Genomic DNA, 17,041 nt, shown 5'->3' on the forward strand with positions numbered 1-17,041 from the left:
TGATCCATTTTATTTCTTGGGTTTCTGTTAGATTCTTCACATCTCCTCCTCTGGGACTTGGTATAATTATATCCACAGCTTGGAAGTAGAAAGAATGTGTAGGAAAACATTTCACATGGTTGGCCAAACTATTTTACACTTCTTCATGTAAAATATCTCTAAGGTGCCTTAAAATACAGTCCTTGAAGTGTTGGTCCATTTTTGCTATATAAAATGCTGTACACTGTTTACAGGTCACTAAGTATACTAGATGTTTGGTGTTACATGTTGCAGATACCTTGAAATTGTATTCTTTGCATGTCCACATATTAATCCTGTTCCAGGTAGGGTGAAAGCACTTTTCTTCTATTTTACCCTTTGGTTTTAAATTAAGTTTTATGTTTGAATAAAGCCTAAAGTTTTAAGTTTTCAACATTAAGGTTACACACTATCTTCTAGCTCTGAGGTGGTCAACTCAGGAATATTTTTTGTTTTTTCTCACTTGTTTGCACCTGGGAAGACCTTTAGCAGCTAAGGAAGTTTTTTTCTGCCATCCTACAAAACATAGGACAGATGGTAAAAAATATCTGCACTGTACACCACGGGTTTATCAGTATCTGCAGTTTAAAAATGCCCAATGATACTTTTCAAACAGCAGGTGTTGAAATAGTTTTACAATGCACTTCATTTGCTATTTAACATCTTCTCTTGACGTGCAGGTGATACATAGGTACCAGAAACTGTACTGATATGCTAAAACAATTATTTGGCAGCAGCAATGGAGCCACAAGTATCAGTTGTTTGGCTGATATGGCTAGTGGTCTGGACTGCACTGCAGAATGGGAGAGTTTGGATGTGAGACCCTTACCCACCTGGCTTGATGAGGCTAAATTTGGCATATGTTTACACTGGGGTGTGTTTTCAGTGCCATCTTTCAGCAGTGAGTGGTTTTGCTGGCAGTGGTAGGCAGAGAAAACCCTTGCCTATATAGATTTCATGTCTAATAACTACATTCCAGGCTTCACTTATACTGAGTTTGTGCCACAGTTCACTGCTGAGTTTTTTGATCTTGACACTTGAGCTGAGTTCTTCCAACCATTTGCAACAAAATGAGTTTGTTCCTGACTTTTCTGCATACTGAAAGGAAAAAAGAACAAATATTCATGGTGGTGGTGGTGATGGTGATGGTGGTGGTGGGAAGGGGAGTGTCAGTAAAATGGCCAAAAGACTAAGGAAAGGACTTGAAGGCAGGTAGTTGATTAGCCAAAGAATAATGCTCCACTATCCCTGATTTTGCAGGAAGTCAGTGATTTTGCCTCACATTTTTGAAGTATCTCTCATACAAATTTTGATTCTTTGGTAAATTACAGAGGACTAATGTCAGACAATAACGCCAGATAGTAGACATTCATACTTCCTAATAAAACATGCTGAGACAATATATCTTCTGTTAATTTACTGGCTTAATTAGACTAATACTTAAAAAATGTCTCAGATTTTGGGCCCTTCCTCCTCATGTTTGGCTTTGCCACTGAATCGTGACAAAAGATGTTTAGAGCTATACTGGAAAAGTAGAAAAATCTGCTTTTCATGATATGTAGAGGAGTTTAATGGAGGTAGGTGAAGCCATGTATGTATCCCTAAGGCTAGCTTCTCTGGTGGCTAAGTTCATCAAGGATGTGTAGAAAGGTGAAAATGAGGAAGTTCCACAAGGAAAAAGTGGTAACAAAAAGGTTTGTTGTTTTTCTTTCATTTTGTTAGCAATATGAAGCATTTATTTGAAAGAATACAAAAAAGGAAAGATAGTTTCCATCATTCAAGACCCTTGATTTTGCACTCATAATGCAAAAAAAGTCCTGAGCAAAATCAAAATTTTGAAAAGAACAAACCCAGGCTTAAAAGGGCTTACTGCATCCCAATAACTTTTAATGATTTCCAGTATATTTTTTCTGTACCACTTGAAAATCTAATTTTACACACTTATTGTGGGATTGACTGCCTTTGTGAGTCAGGGTTTCATAAATGAATAACAGAAAATGTAAATATGAAAAGCGGCTTATTGGCAAAAATTATTGTATTAGCATGAAAAATTAAACTTCAGTTTCATAACCTGACTAGCATCAGTAATTTTAAAACAGATTTCCACACCACTCCCCTTACAAAATCACCTTTGAGGGTGGGGAGTACTACACAATTAAAGTGGTGTAGCTCACAAGAAGGGCAACAGGAAGAGTGCAAACAGTTCTATCAAGAAATGCAGAAATAGTTTACAGATATGTGTGAAATATACAGTTGCAGTATCTCACCCAACTGCTTCCTAAATGTGTCTTATATTTTGCTCTGCAGCCTACTTGTAGCAATCCTATAAGTTACTCCAGTTTTAAATATGTAGGCACTTTAAGTATGAGTTTGGCTTAAATACATTGTAAGTTTTAAATAATAAATGTTCTATGTTCCTAAACATTAGTGGCAAGCAATGCTAAATACATTTCTAAGGTGATAAGATGGCAGAGCACATAAGTGGTGTAAGAACCTGCAGAGTTTCATCCGGACCTCCAATCACTCTCTGTATAAAGTTTGCCTCTTTGTTCCAGGTCTGTATGGGTTTTTTTTCTGTGTGTGTGTGTGTGTGTGTGTGTGTGTGTGTGTGTGTTTGTATACAGCAGTTGTGACCCATGTGTTGGTGGAAAATGGTGCACAGACCAGCCCTCCTACCTGGATAATAAAATTATTCACCAGCTTTCTACTTAATAAATTATAGTGAAGACCTAGCTATTACCTGTAACCATGTGCTACAAAATGGATTTATAAAATCATTAATAAATTGTTGCCCCAGACAATAGTATTTTGCGGTCATATTTAATTCCCAAACCTTTTCATTTCAAAGAATAGAATGCATATTTTTTTGCACTCAGTTTGTACTTTAAAATTGCACCATTATTCATTCAGCATTTAAAAATTATTCTTTTAAATACAAATGCTTGTGCTGCATTTTGACATCTGTTGCTGTGTGTTTTGTGACTATGCCGTTTGGCAACTTAAACATGCATAAAATCATTATCTCGAGCTCATTTGAAAATATTTAAAATGTTGATCAGACAAGCCATCCTAACATTTTTGTCTGTTTAGGTTCAAATTATTTTAGGATGAAGCACTTACAGTATGTAAACCCTCCCAGTCATACAAAACAAAACATTGTGGTCATTGTTTCATTGTAATGAAGAGACATTTTCATGTGTTCACCTACCTGCTGTTCAATTCTTTTTGTCTGCATAAAGTTCTCTGGAAATTAGTTTCAATGCAATGTTTACTTGATCAAGAATTAAAACACAGCAAAGAATGATGAAACCATAATTAGAATAGATCACTCAAAGACTGACTTAGAAGGGCTCTCCTTATCACATGCTGCGACATTCTATTAGTGTTGAAACATGCTAATAGATTCACTTGAATATGCAACCAGTGTCTGTAATTTTACTTGAAACTATAGTTAATATCCTAAATTATAAAAAAGTAAGATTTTATGGAGAAATCAATGAAAAAATGTAGAAACTGTGGGATAAAAATGTAGGTCCAATTTTTCTGTGGTCCTATTCAAGAGGTATGGTCCTTTAGGTGTCATGGTGAACAGCTGAAGCCAAAAGTTCAGAAAGTGGTAGAGTTGTATGCAAGTCTCTACTAAACTAACTGCAGGTCTATGAATTGGTAGTTCTCTATATTTTGGGGCCAGTATTTCATACTACTCCTCATAGAGTAACAAGTCATGAACTGTGGAGGTCGGCAAGTAGCTTACAATTCAGATTCAATCCACATTCCACCAGCATAAACTACTCATACATTTCACAAAATGATTTGTCACTCATATAAACACCACAAGACATGCACTTATCCAAATGGGTTACAACTGAAAAGCTCTTTATTGTAAGTACAACTAAGTGCTTTCATCCCTAATGAATTAGGGCTTCATCAGAGTTAAAAATCATCACTTCCATCTTGTGGACAGCTCTTAGTGTTGGGAAATATACCCTTTCCCAGACACTCAGTGATATCAAAGTTAGCATATATAATTAGCAGAAATTGTGCTGGGTGGCTTGTACCCCATGCAAAAATATATATATTTTTGTAGTTTGGAATTTTACATGTACCAGGTTCATTTATCAGTGTATGTACTGTAGCATGTTGACATTTTGATGGTTGACATTTGGGTATTTCAGTGCTAATCAGTATGCCCATATATGTGTAGATATATCTAAATCTATATCTATGTATATATGTGTGTGTGTGTGTGTGTGTGTGTGTGTGTGTGTGTGTGTGTGTGTGTGTGTGTGTGCGTGTGCGTGTGCGCGTGTGTGTGTGTGTGTGTGTGTGCGCGCGCGTTCACTTGCATGTGTATATAAATAGAATGACACATTAAACAACAGCATTAATTTTCAAAACAAAAACAAGTAATAAACTCCAATGTCTGCCATTATTTACATACAGTGGTTCTTAGTAATTAATCACAAATTCAAACATTTTATGACTATGGTAAAAATATAAGACAAAATCAGGTATATTCCACAAAAGTTTTGACAGTACAGAGATAAGTTACTCCTGCAAGTAAAATAATAGTTCAGCATTATTGTCAATCACACAGACCAGCATTTGCTCTAACTTCACTTTGCTCAGTAACTACACCCGAATAGATATTTGACTTTGTGCGTGTTGTGTAAATACACACGCATACACACACACACACACACACACACACACACACACACATATATATATATATATATATATATATATATATATATATATATATAGACCCACTTATTGCTGACTGTACAAGTGCCCTTTCAGTAATATGAATTAGATTTTACTTGTTAGGAGCATATATAGTAGCATGTGAACTGTCTTGACATGGATTAAAGTACTTGTCAAACAGTGTGACAACAGCTTACATAATCAGGTATGGAAGCCATGATTAAAATGCAGATGAACATTCACTTATTTTGCCATTTGAAATGTATCTTTCACAATATACTCATACTGTCAGTTTGCATTTGTCTTAACTATGAGTCAAAGCTAAATTATACTGCTGGTTATAGTAAGGGAGAGGGAGGCAGAGAGACACTTTGGCAAAGTACACACACTTCTACTTTGCAGAGAAACAAATGAAACAGGAGATCTTTGAGAATGAAGTTTAGGTTTATCTAGTTGGCTACTAATGTGTCATCCAAGAATATATCATTTAACTTGTTAATTAGTTGGGTTTGGCCATTAAATTGCCTTTTGAGACATGCAGTTTTTTCAGCTGTTTTTTTGTTTGTTTTACTGCTATGAAATAGTTTGCTTGCTTAACTCTAGATGCAGTAGTTGGTTGCATTTTATTATTCCTGTCCAAGTACAAGACTGCACCCCATGAAACAGACCACTAAAAGCTCTTGTATAGTCTAGTTGCAATGGAAAAAAGTCCAAAGAACCCATCAGTTCAATACAACAAACACATAGTTGAGTAGTAATCAGATTTTAATAAGACTCTAAATTGCAGTGATTTTTTTTTTTTGGTTAGTATGGTGCACAAGACTTAGGTATGCAGTCACCGACAGGTGATTACAACATATAGACTAACATAAATATGAAATACAGAGTAAGCAGGGTAAATGAAGCTATAACATGTTGTTATTCTCAGCACTGCTTGGAACGTGCTATGGTTATAAGTTTGTATTGATATTTTCTCTAACATAATGATTGGACTGTAAAGCACCAGCTAACAGATGAGGGTGGGTGAAGGAAAATCACAATAGATCTATCCATTTAGGCTGCATGGAAATGATGAGGATAACATTTGTGCACAGTGTGGGTTAAAAGAGTTTGCATATTTATTTATTGCTTTTGTTTACCTGGAAAGTCTGACTGAGCACAGGTCTCATCATTGGGGGCCCCAGGAGAAATGTTACATTTTACAGAATGAGTAGAAGGCAATTATACAAGATTTACATAATAAATGTACATACATACATATATGCATAGATTAGTAAGATATGACAGTTAATAAAAACTAAATAAATGTGCATGCATAGAATAGTAAATAAACATACAAAGAATTATAATGAGATGTCGGTTAATGAAAACATGACAGTTAAATGAAGAATACAGTATAATATTAGCTAATACAAAGCTTATCAGAGTCTAATTACTTTCATATGAAATCAGCTGAAAATAGATATTGAGTAGGAGACAGTTAAATAATTATAGGATGAAGATGGTTACAAATTATGAAGGAGTATTTAGGCGGCCCAGGTAAAACATAAATAAAGATAGTAGTGGAGAGGGGTAGATGGTAGTCAGATAGTTAGGGATTGTGAAGAAGTAGCTGTATCATGGTCATTTACATAAAAGTGTGGTGACAGTAAGGATATGGGAGATTATCCAGGAACATCACACGTACAGAGCTGGTAACTGAGTAAGAAGGTCTTTAGCTGAGTTTAAAATGACTTTAGGGAGTGTTTTTATCATATTGCTAGTGGAATGGAGTTCATCATCTAGCGAGGTGTTGATAGCAGAATTGTTGGGTTTGGATACATGTAATGGATATTTGTTTGATGAACTTATTTGCCTACAATGGTTATATATTCGTATATATGTATATATATATATATACATATATATATATATATATATATATATATATACATACACACACACACAAATATATAACCATTATAAAATGTTAAATATAAATACAAAAACAGGGGTTTACTTTAAGACATTATTCAAAACAACTTAATTTAGTTTAATTTTACATGTGTCCATGCAAAATAAAATAAATCAGGTCATCTTTCCAGTGCTTTCAACCTAGGAATACTGTTGATAGAAATAGACTCATTGAGACCTGGCCAAATACTGGTCCTTAAACATAGTTGCCAGGTCAGTTCTTTCCTCTCTAGATGTAATGATCATACTCCTCCCAACCTTCACTGAGTCTGGCACAAAAAACTTAAAAGAATGCCCATGAAAATCCATACAGTGCTTAGCATGGATGTTGTTACCATCAATTTTTCTGATTGCTCTAAGATATTCGCAAATATGATTTTTTAATTTCCACTCTGTTTTATCAATATAAAAACCTGCACATAAAACATATTGGGTGCAATATACCATGCTCTCTGAATAATAGTAAAACCTTTCCACTGGTTTAAATTTAAAACCATTAATCACTGTCTCAACAATCTCTGCAACATAGGAGCAATATGGGCGTCACCCACATTTCTTCATAAACCCTCCCCCTTTATACTTAACCAATGTTTCAAACAAATCCTCTTCCATTTGATCCCGATTCATTAATGTTGGAGAAACTTGAATTGAGGTGGCAGCTTCGTACAGACGCCTACCATTTTCCAGGATTGAATGAAGTGTATTCTATCCTGTGTATTCTTAAATTTAAAAATCTAGAGAGGTAGGCTCATGAAAGGTGTAAATGAGTCTATACCCTCTGGTTGTAAGGTGCTGTCATGTGGACAGAATGGGTCAGGATAAATTATTTTAATATTTTGATAAATTATTTTAATATTTTAATATTTTAATTGTCATCAGAATGAAGACATTAAAAATAAAAATATACATGAAATAAATAATGTTGATTTTGAAATTTAGGCTAAATATTTTAGTAAAAGTATATTTAAGGCATTATTTGTAAACTATTGAAATAAATGTTACAGTTAATAATATGTTGATCTCATACAAAGGGTGTCTTTAAATGGAGGTGTGTGTTAAGTGTCACATGATTGATGACTTTTTTATTTAAACTTTGCATTTGTATATGTCTGTTATCTGAAGAAGTCTCCCTATAAGGAAAGATGAAAAGTGCTTTATTTTTTACTTGTGAGTGACCAGTGGAGTTATTTCCTAGCTTTTTTATCCAGTTTGTGGTTTTTTTTGGCTTTTCTGGTGTTTACATGCTCTGGTTTCCTCCCACATCCCAAAGACACGCTGTAGGTGGATTGGATGCTCTACATTAGCACTAGGCATGCATGCGTGCACGTGTGTGCCTTCTGTAGAAGGTTGGGTGCTGGGCTGGCAGCTTGACACTGTAAAACTCCACTGCCAATCACGAGTGAACAGCTGATCTGCTGTGGTGACCACTAACCGGGAAAAGCTGGAAGAAGAAGAAGTAACTAGCATTAGTGAATGACTGTTATCCTCAGTGATTTATCAGAAAATGAAGATGCTAAGGGAGGTCTGTCAGTAAGCACAGTGGATTAAGGCCCTGTGCTCTTTATGAGCTGGTTCTTGTAGTCAGGAGTACGTGTTTTGGTTCTTTGTAATTCCATTTTCCTACTGTGTAACTTTGAGCAAGTTACTTTACCAGAGAATTTTCCTGTGACTTGCTGAATAAAGTATATGAATTTTCTGAACAAAAATAATAACCAAATATTACTGACATCATAACCTCAGTGATTTACCTGTAATTATCCTTTCTGGTGACAGAATCATCCTGTGTATAACTTCTAGGAAGAAGAGCCATCCTGGGAATACATTCTGGGAGACAGACTCATCCTGAAAACACACACACACACACACACACACACACACACACACACACACACACACCTCATGGCTCTGCAAAGTCTCATCTCCTACCTCAACAATTTCTGCTTAATCTCCTACATCTCCCATCCATGGAATAATACACTGAACAAATCTGATCTCCTGAAGTCCATCTCTGCAAAAAAAAAAAAAAAAAAACATTCAAACCTCCCATGCTGTGTGCCTCTTTCCTGTGCTGATGCAAAAAAAATGTATATCAAATATCCTGTTTTGTATTGAAGTGTTTCCAGAACTGCAATTCAGACATCCTGACAATGTTGAAATGGGTCCTGTGCTGATGTATGCTGTTAAAATGGGATCTCCATCAACTGCAAATAGTTTTTTTTTTAGGGTCAGGACATACCCCCCCCACCACCCCAGCCAGAACCAGGTCCAGCTGCCTTGGTTGCTTTGTGCCGAATCCAGTTTTGTCTACAATGCTAACAGTGTATCACTAGTTGCATTTCTACACAAATGCTGTAGACTCTCTCCTGCTACAATTCCTTTTAAACTGTACACAGCACATTTTCAATGGCCAACTTTGATACTCTGCATAATTGTCTCTGACTCAGGGAATCCTTCTTATTCACATTGTTGATGTCATATGCAGCGTGCACCACCCACCATCTTGGTGCATAGCAACGGCCTGGAATAAACAAGCCAGCAAATGTAATTTCCGGAAAAAACTTATGCAAATTTCACATTAAGCCAATACATATCACAAAACTATAGAGCCAATGGGGGGGGGGGGTGGTCCATTACATGACTTCACACATGATAACTTCTACCATGAGAACAATTGAAAAGTCAAGTTCTGCTGGGCCCAACAACAAACTTAGCTTCCTACAAAGCACCAAGGAAATGTTAACTAAGCACCAATCAATCATTTTAAAAAATGTGAGCATATGGGCAAATCAACAGCATATGGTGACAGACTATAATAGTACCAGTTCACAAATGACAGTAATGGTCACATCTGCACCAAACAATTTAAGCCTATCAGCTTCCCCAGTATTACTTGTGAAATTATGGAGAGAGTCATCATGAAACTTATCCAAAATAGCACAAGAATCTTCTCCTGTCATCTACTGAACAATATGAGACTGTTAAGAATAGTTGCCTTTTGAATTTCATGGCATTGTTTGAAAAGATAACAGTAGCGTTTGATGAATGGATGACAATGTAAACTGCCTATCTTGACTTTGCTAAGGCAACACTATCCCAAATAAGGCCAAACATGGCAATTTAAAATGAATAAATGTTGACTGAAACATAAATCAATGGTTAAAGCATAGTGGTTAGACCACAAAATAACAATTGTGGGGGGATCTCTGTCCATCCTGAAAAGGGTGTGCAGTGATGTACCATAGGGCTCTGTAATGGGGCCACTTAGTTTTAGGTTATTATTCTCAGATAAAATAGTTGGAATGGGCAATGGACACCCAAATATACTGATATTGTAAACTAGGTAACAGATACAGTATGTCAATAAAAGATGCTGAAGTTTTTCATGGTGGTATGCAATAAACCAATAAATAAATTAAATAACAATTACAAAATAAGTGGCCAGATCATATAAGAATGAATTGTCATTAAAACATTAAATATTTGGGGATTATCATAGACAATGGATGGGTATTAACAGTCAGTTGTACATCTTCACAGTGAGCACTTTTGCAGGTTGTAAACACAAGCATAGTAAAATTCAATTCAGCATGCAGTATTGTGGATATCTGCAAGCCTTTAAAGGTCACACAAAGAGTTGTATGCAAATGAGGACATAATAACATGTAATTAAAGGGAAAGTATGCAAGTGATGTGCTATAGTACATTAATGGAGCTCCTTTCCCATTTATTTGTGATTCAGAGTTGCAAAATGCTGTGCAAGTACAAGTTGTGCACATAGGCTATACAAAGGCAAGCATCATTCTTTTCACACACTTTGCAGTCATTGAAGATGAAGTCATATAGTAGCTAGCTTTGTAATTTCCTGCTTTGAAAATTGTGTCGCCATTTTATTGTAACAGTGTATAATGCATTATGCAATTCTTTGTAGCCAGAGACATCATGCAGGCTTTGTTGAGCTTGTATGCACCATAAACTGGAACTGGGGGAAGAAGTGACCTACCTATAAGGTATGTGTAGCTCTCACTATGCTTACTGTGGGGATGCTCCAGAGACAGTTCTGGGAATATTTTTTGGTTTCTAATGGATTTCAACCTTGAGGATACTGCAGCAGAGCCTTAATATTATTCTAGCCCATGTGGATGAGGTTGTTTATTTTCCATGTTCACTACAGGAGGGAGCTACAGACATGCTTATTTTCATGATCTCTCATTCTTTCCTGAGGTGCTTGGACAGATAGAGTGCACACATGTGGCTATTAGGGCCTCACCTGGTTGACAGGGAGAAAGGTACTGTACCAGGAAAGGCTAACATTCCATCAAATGTAAGCTAGAGCATCATGCACATGGCTGTATCACAAATCTCAGCCAAGCATCCTGGAAGTGCCATGATTCCCATATCTGGCACACACGTTCACTCTGTAATCACTTCCTGTATAAACAGATACCAAACAGACATCTAATAGGCGAATGCAGTATAAGTATCCAGAACTCCCATGGGCAATTGCATAACAATGAGAAAGTGTAATGCACAACCACCATGAATCTGTGTGTCCCCCTTATGTATTTCAGGTCATACATGCTACATACTTGAACCTTAGCTTATGACTCCAGTAGAGAACCTACAGGAAATTGCAGAAAAATGGTAGAATACCTCCCGTCACAAGCCCATATAGACATTGAACAAGTGATCAGTTGGTTGGTTTGAAGTCTATTTCCACTGTTTGAATGGGTCTGTACTGACTCTTCAGTATAAACCATCTACTGCTTGTAGGATGTTTACTGCATGCTGACTCTGCATGAGCATGTCAGTGCTGTTTGCATTATACCAATACAAATCTTGGATTCAATGATTGTCCAAATTTGCAGTCCTCCACAAAGCTAGTTCAACAAAGGATGTGAAAGTTAGTTTTAACTTCTGAGAAATAAATAATCAACAGGAAATGGCCTTGTAGAAAATCCTGAGATAGGAAACTGGTCACTGGACTCTAAATAGATGTAATTCTGTCATGCATGTGATCCATTTATTTACTCAGTTGGTGACATAACTGTTTATGCCCACTTGAGACAGTTTCTCTGTAATACCGGAGTGTGGATTTGTGTCAAATCATCCTGTGTATAACTTCTAGGAAGAAGAGTCATCCTTGGAATACATTCTGGGAGACAGAACCATCCTGAAAACACACACACACACACACACACACACACACACACACACACACACACACACACACACACACACACACACACAGGCACACGCACACACACGCACACAGGCACACAGGCACACACACACACAGGCACACAGGCACACACGCACACACACACACACACACACACACACACACACACACACACACACACACACACACACACATGCACCCCATGTGCTCTGCAAAGTCTCATCTCCTACCTCAACAATTTCTGCTTAATCTCCTACATCTCCCATCCATGGAATAATACACTGAACAAATCTGCTCTCCTGAAGTCCATCTCTGCAAAAAAAAAAAACATTCTAACCTCCCATGCTGTGTGCCTCTTTCCTGTGCTGATGCAAAAAAAATTATATCAGATATCCTGTTTTGTATTGAAGTGTTTCCAGAACTGCAATTCAGACATCCTGACAATGTTGAAATGGGTCCTGTGCTGATGTATGCTGTTGAAACGGGATCTCCATCAACTGCAATTTTTTTTGTTTTTTAGGGTCAGGACATACCCCCCCCCAACCAGAACCAGGTCCTAAGCAGCTGCCTTGGTCACTTTGTGCTGAATCCAGTTTTGTCTAAAATGCTAACAGTGTATCACTAGTTGCATTTGTACACAAATGCTGTAGACTCTCTCCTGCTACAATTCCTTTTAAACTGTACACAGCACATTTTCAATTGCCAACTTTGATACTCTGCATAATTGTCTCTGACTCAGGGAATCCTTCTTATTCACATTGTAGATGTCATATGCAGCGTGCACCACCCACCATCTTGGTGCATAGTAACGGCCTGGAATAAACAAGCCAGCAACTGTAATTTCCAGAAAAAAGTTATGCAAATTTCACATTAAGCCGATACATATCAGAAAACTATAGAGCCAATGGGGGGGGGGGGTCCATTATATGGCTTCACAAATGATAACTTCTACCATGAGAACAATTGAAAAGTCAAGTTCTGTTGGGCCCAACAACAAACTTAGTTTCCTACAAAGCACCAAGAAAATGTTAACTAAGCACCAATCAATCATTTTAAAAAATGTGAGCATATGGGCAAATCAACAGCATATGGCAGCAGGGTGACCACGGTGGTGCAGCGGTTAGCTTTGCCGCTTCACAGCAAGAGGTTCTCTGGTTTGATTCTTGGCTGGGGTGCCTTCTGTGTGGAGTCTGCATTTGGTCATGTGGGTTTCCTCCAGGTGCTCTGGTTTCCTCCTGCATCCCAAAGACATGCTGTAGGTGGATTGAATACTCTAAATTGGCCCTAGGTGTGAGTGTGTGCCTTCTGTGGAAGGTTGGGTGCCAGGCTGGCAACTCGACACTGTAAAAACTCCACTGCCAATCATGAGCAGACAGTTGATCCACTGTAGTGACCCCTAACTGGGAAAAAGCCAAAAGAAGAACAGCATATGGCAACAGACTATAATAGTACCAGTTCACAAATGACAGTGATGTTCACATCTGCAATAAACAATATCAGTTTCCCCAGTATTACTTGTGAAATTATGGAAAAAGTCATGCTGAAACTTATCCAAAATAGCACAAGATTCTTCTCCTGTCATCTTCTGAACAGTATGAGACTGTTAAGAATAGTTGCCTTTGGAATTTAATGGCATTGTTTGAAAAGATAACAGTAGCATTTGATGAAGGAATGACAATGTAAACTGCCTATCTTGATTTTGCTAAGGCATTCAACACTATCCCAAATAAGGCCAAACATGGCAATTTAAAATCAATAAATGTCAACTGAAACATAAACCAATGGGTAAAGCATAGTGGTTAGACCACAAAATAACAATTGTGGGGGGATATCTGTCCATCCTGAAAAGGGTGTGCAGTGATGTACCATAGGGCTCTGTACTGGGACCACTTAGTTTTAGGTTATTATTCTCAGATAAAATAGTTGGAATGGGCTATGGGCACCCAAATATACTGACATTGTAAACTAGGTAACAGATACAGTATGTCAATAAAAGATGCTGAAGTTTTTCATGGTGGTATGCAATAAACCAATAAATAAATTAAATAACAATTACAAAATAAGTGGCCAGATCATATAAGAATGAATTGTCATTAAAACATTAAATATTTGGGGATTATCATAGACAATGGATGGGTATTAACAGTCAGTTGTACATCTTCACAGTGAGCACTTTTGCAGGTTGTAAACACAAGCATAGTAAAATTCAATTCAGCATGCAGTATTGTGGATATCTGCAAGCCTTTAAAGGTCACACAAAGAGTTGTATGCAAATGAGGACATAATAACATGTAATTAAAGGGAAAGTATGCAAGTGATGTGCTATAGTACATTAATGGAGCTCCTTTCCCATTTATTTGTGATTCAGAGTTGCAAAATGCTGTGCAAGTACAAGTTGTGCACATAGGCTATACAAAGGCAAGCATCATTCTTTTCACACACTTTGCAGTCATTGAAGATGAAGTCATATAGTAGCTAGCTTTGTAATTTCCTGCTTTGAAAATTGTGTCGCCATTTTATTGTAACAGTGTATAATGCATTATGCAATTCTTTGTAGCCAGAGACATCATGCAGGCTTTGTTGAGCTTGTATGCACCATAAACTGGAACTGGGGGAAGAAGTGACCTACCTATAAGGTATGTGTAGCTCTCACTATGCTTACTGTGGGGATGCTCCAGAGACAGTTCTGGGAATATTTTTTGGTTTCTAATGGATTTCAACCTTGAGGATACTGCAGCAGAGCCTTAATGTTATTCTAGCCCATGTGGATGAGGTTGTTTATTTTCCATGTTCACTACTGGAGGGAGCTACAGACATGTTTATTTTCATGATCTCTCATTCTTTCCTGAGGTGCTTGGACAGATAGAGTGCACACATGTGGCTATTAGGGCCCCACCTAATTGACAGGGAGAAAGGTACTGTACCAGGAAAGGCTAACATTCCATCAAATGTAAGCTAGAGCATCATGCACATGGCTGTATCACAAATCTCAGCCAAGCATCCTGGAAGTGCCATGATTCCCATATCTGGCACACACGTTCACTCTGTAATCACTTCCTGTATAAACAGATACCAAACAGACATCTAATAGGCAAGTGCAGTATAAGTATCCAGAACTCCCATGGGCAATTGCATAACAATGAGAAAGTGTAATGCACAACCACCATGAATCTGTGTGTCCCCCTTATGTTTTTCAGGTGATACATGCTACATACTTGAACCTTGGCTTATGACACCAGTAGAGAACCTACAGGAAATTGCAGAAAAATTTTAGAATACCTCCCGTCACAATCCCATATACACATTGAACAAGTGATCAGTTGGTTGGTTTGAAGCCTATTTCCACTGTTTGAATGGGTCTGTATTGACTCTTCAGTATAAACCATCTACTGCTTGTAGGATGTTTACTGCATGCTGACTCTGCATGAGCATGTCAGTACTGTTTGCATTATACCAATACAAATCTTGGATTCAATGATTGTCCAAATTTGCAGTCCTCCACAAAGCTAGTTCAACAAAGGATGTGAAAGTTAGTTTTAACTTCTGAGAATTAAATAATCAACAGGAAAGGGCCTTGTGGAAAATCCTGAGATAGGAAACTGGTCACTGGACTCTAAATAGATGTAATTCTGTCATGCATGTGATCCATTTATTTACTCTGTTGGTGACATAAGTGTTTATGCCCACTTGAGACAGTTTCTCTGTAATACCGGAGAGTGGATTTGTGTCAAATGCCAGGTCAAGTTATGCAGGATGATAGTGTTTTCTGCATGCATGCCCTCAGTGACCTTCGTGAAGACATCAGACAGATGTAACAGACATGATATAGCCTTAACAAAGCAAACATGGGCTTGGTACACAGTCAGGAGATTACCTGTGCCATTTTTATAAAATCCATGATGACTCATTGGTCTGCCTCACAGATGAGGAGGATCTGTATTATGGGTCTATAACAATGCATCAGGTTATGGTCCCCCATGGTCAGATGTATGACTGTTGCGGTACATCCTACTAAAAGAACATAGGTGGTCTGGAGGCCGTATTGAAGTAGGGATCCAACTGTGTCTGCTAGGGTGGGTTTTAAGTCATGCTATAGGCAACCTAAGATGTTATCAGTGCCCACTGATTCTGTGTTATTAGCTATAGAGAACACACATATAAGCTGCTCTCCTGAGATGATAACCTGAGTAATGCTTGCATGTATACTTTGGCAGTCCCCGTAACATTTCATATTTACTGAAATAAATGATTTGTGAGAACACCTCCAAATACAACCTTGGTCATGCATCACATGCCACACACTGGTACTGTTCACACAGTCATACAACTGTCTAATTACATCAATTGCACAACATATGTCTATATTTATTTCATGGGAAAGCTGTGTTTGAGCAGATTGATGCCATATAAGGACACATTACAAGTGAGTTGGTTGTGGCTCTTGTAGAACATTTCCTGACACAATTGCTGATAGTCACACAATGGCGCTGCAGACCACCTTACTAATCCTTGGAAATAATAACGCAGCTGCACATACAATAAATTCGACAATGTTGAATTGAATCAAAGCATGTGATATTGTTTTGTATATCATAGCATTACTGTGGATGAAACGAGATTTGTGTCCATGTAATAAGTATGAATTTGTACTGGTGTCTGTTACAGAGCATTTAAAAATGGTGGGTAGACACATGCACACCTATGCCATACTCCAAGTGTCACTGTAATGGTTGAATGAGAACTATGTAAACTGCTGATGTGCTCCACAGCAACACATGTCTTAATAAGCCAACAACATGCATAAAAGTTTATCATACCATGTCAACAGTTCTCAGCAGGCATATTCCTAAAGCTGTTACAGAAAGAGCATGTAATGAAATGGCAACAATGGCCATCAATACATTAGCTTACATCAAATATTTTAACATCCTCTTGTAGTCATACTGTACATCCACACCTCAACATAACACATGTCAAGGATAGCAACAGTGACATGTCAAATGTGCATAGGATCATTGGACATTACTAAGCTAACAGCCAACATCACATAAAATCCTACAATTTAAAACAGACTACCTATATCTATATGATGGCAGATAGTAAGACTGTTTGCATATGTGTGTATTTATTTGATTGCATTACATACTGCCACTGTCTATATGGGCCATGTGCACCACACCAGGA

The sequence above is a fragment of the Protopterus annectens genome, chromosome 1.part1 (assembly GCF_019279795.1).
Source record: "Protopterus annectens isolate FY-2018-M chromosome 1.part1, PAN1.0, whole genome shotgun sequence".
Taxonomy (NCBI): Eukaryota; Metazoa; Chordata; order Ceratodontiformes; family Protopteridae; genus Protopterus; species Protopterus annectens.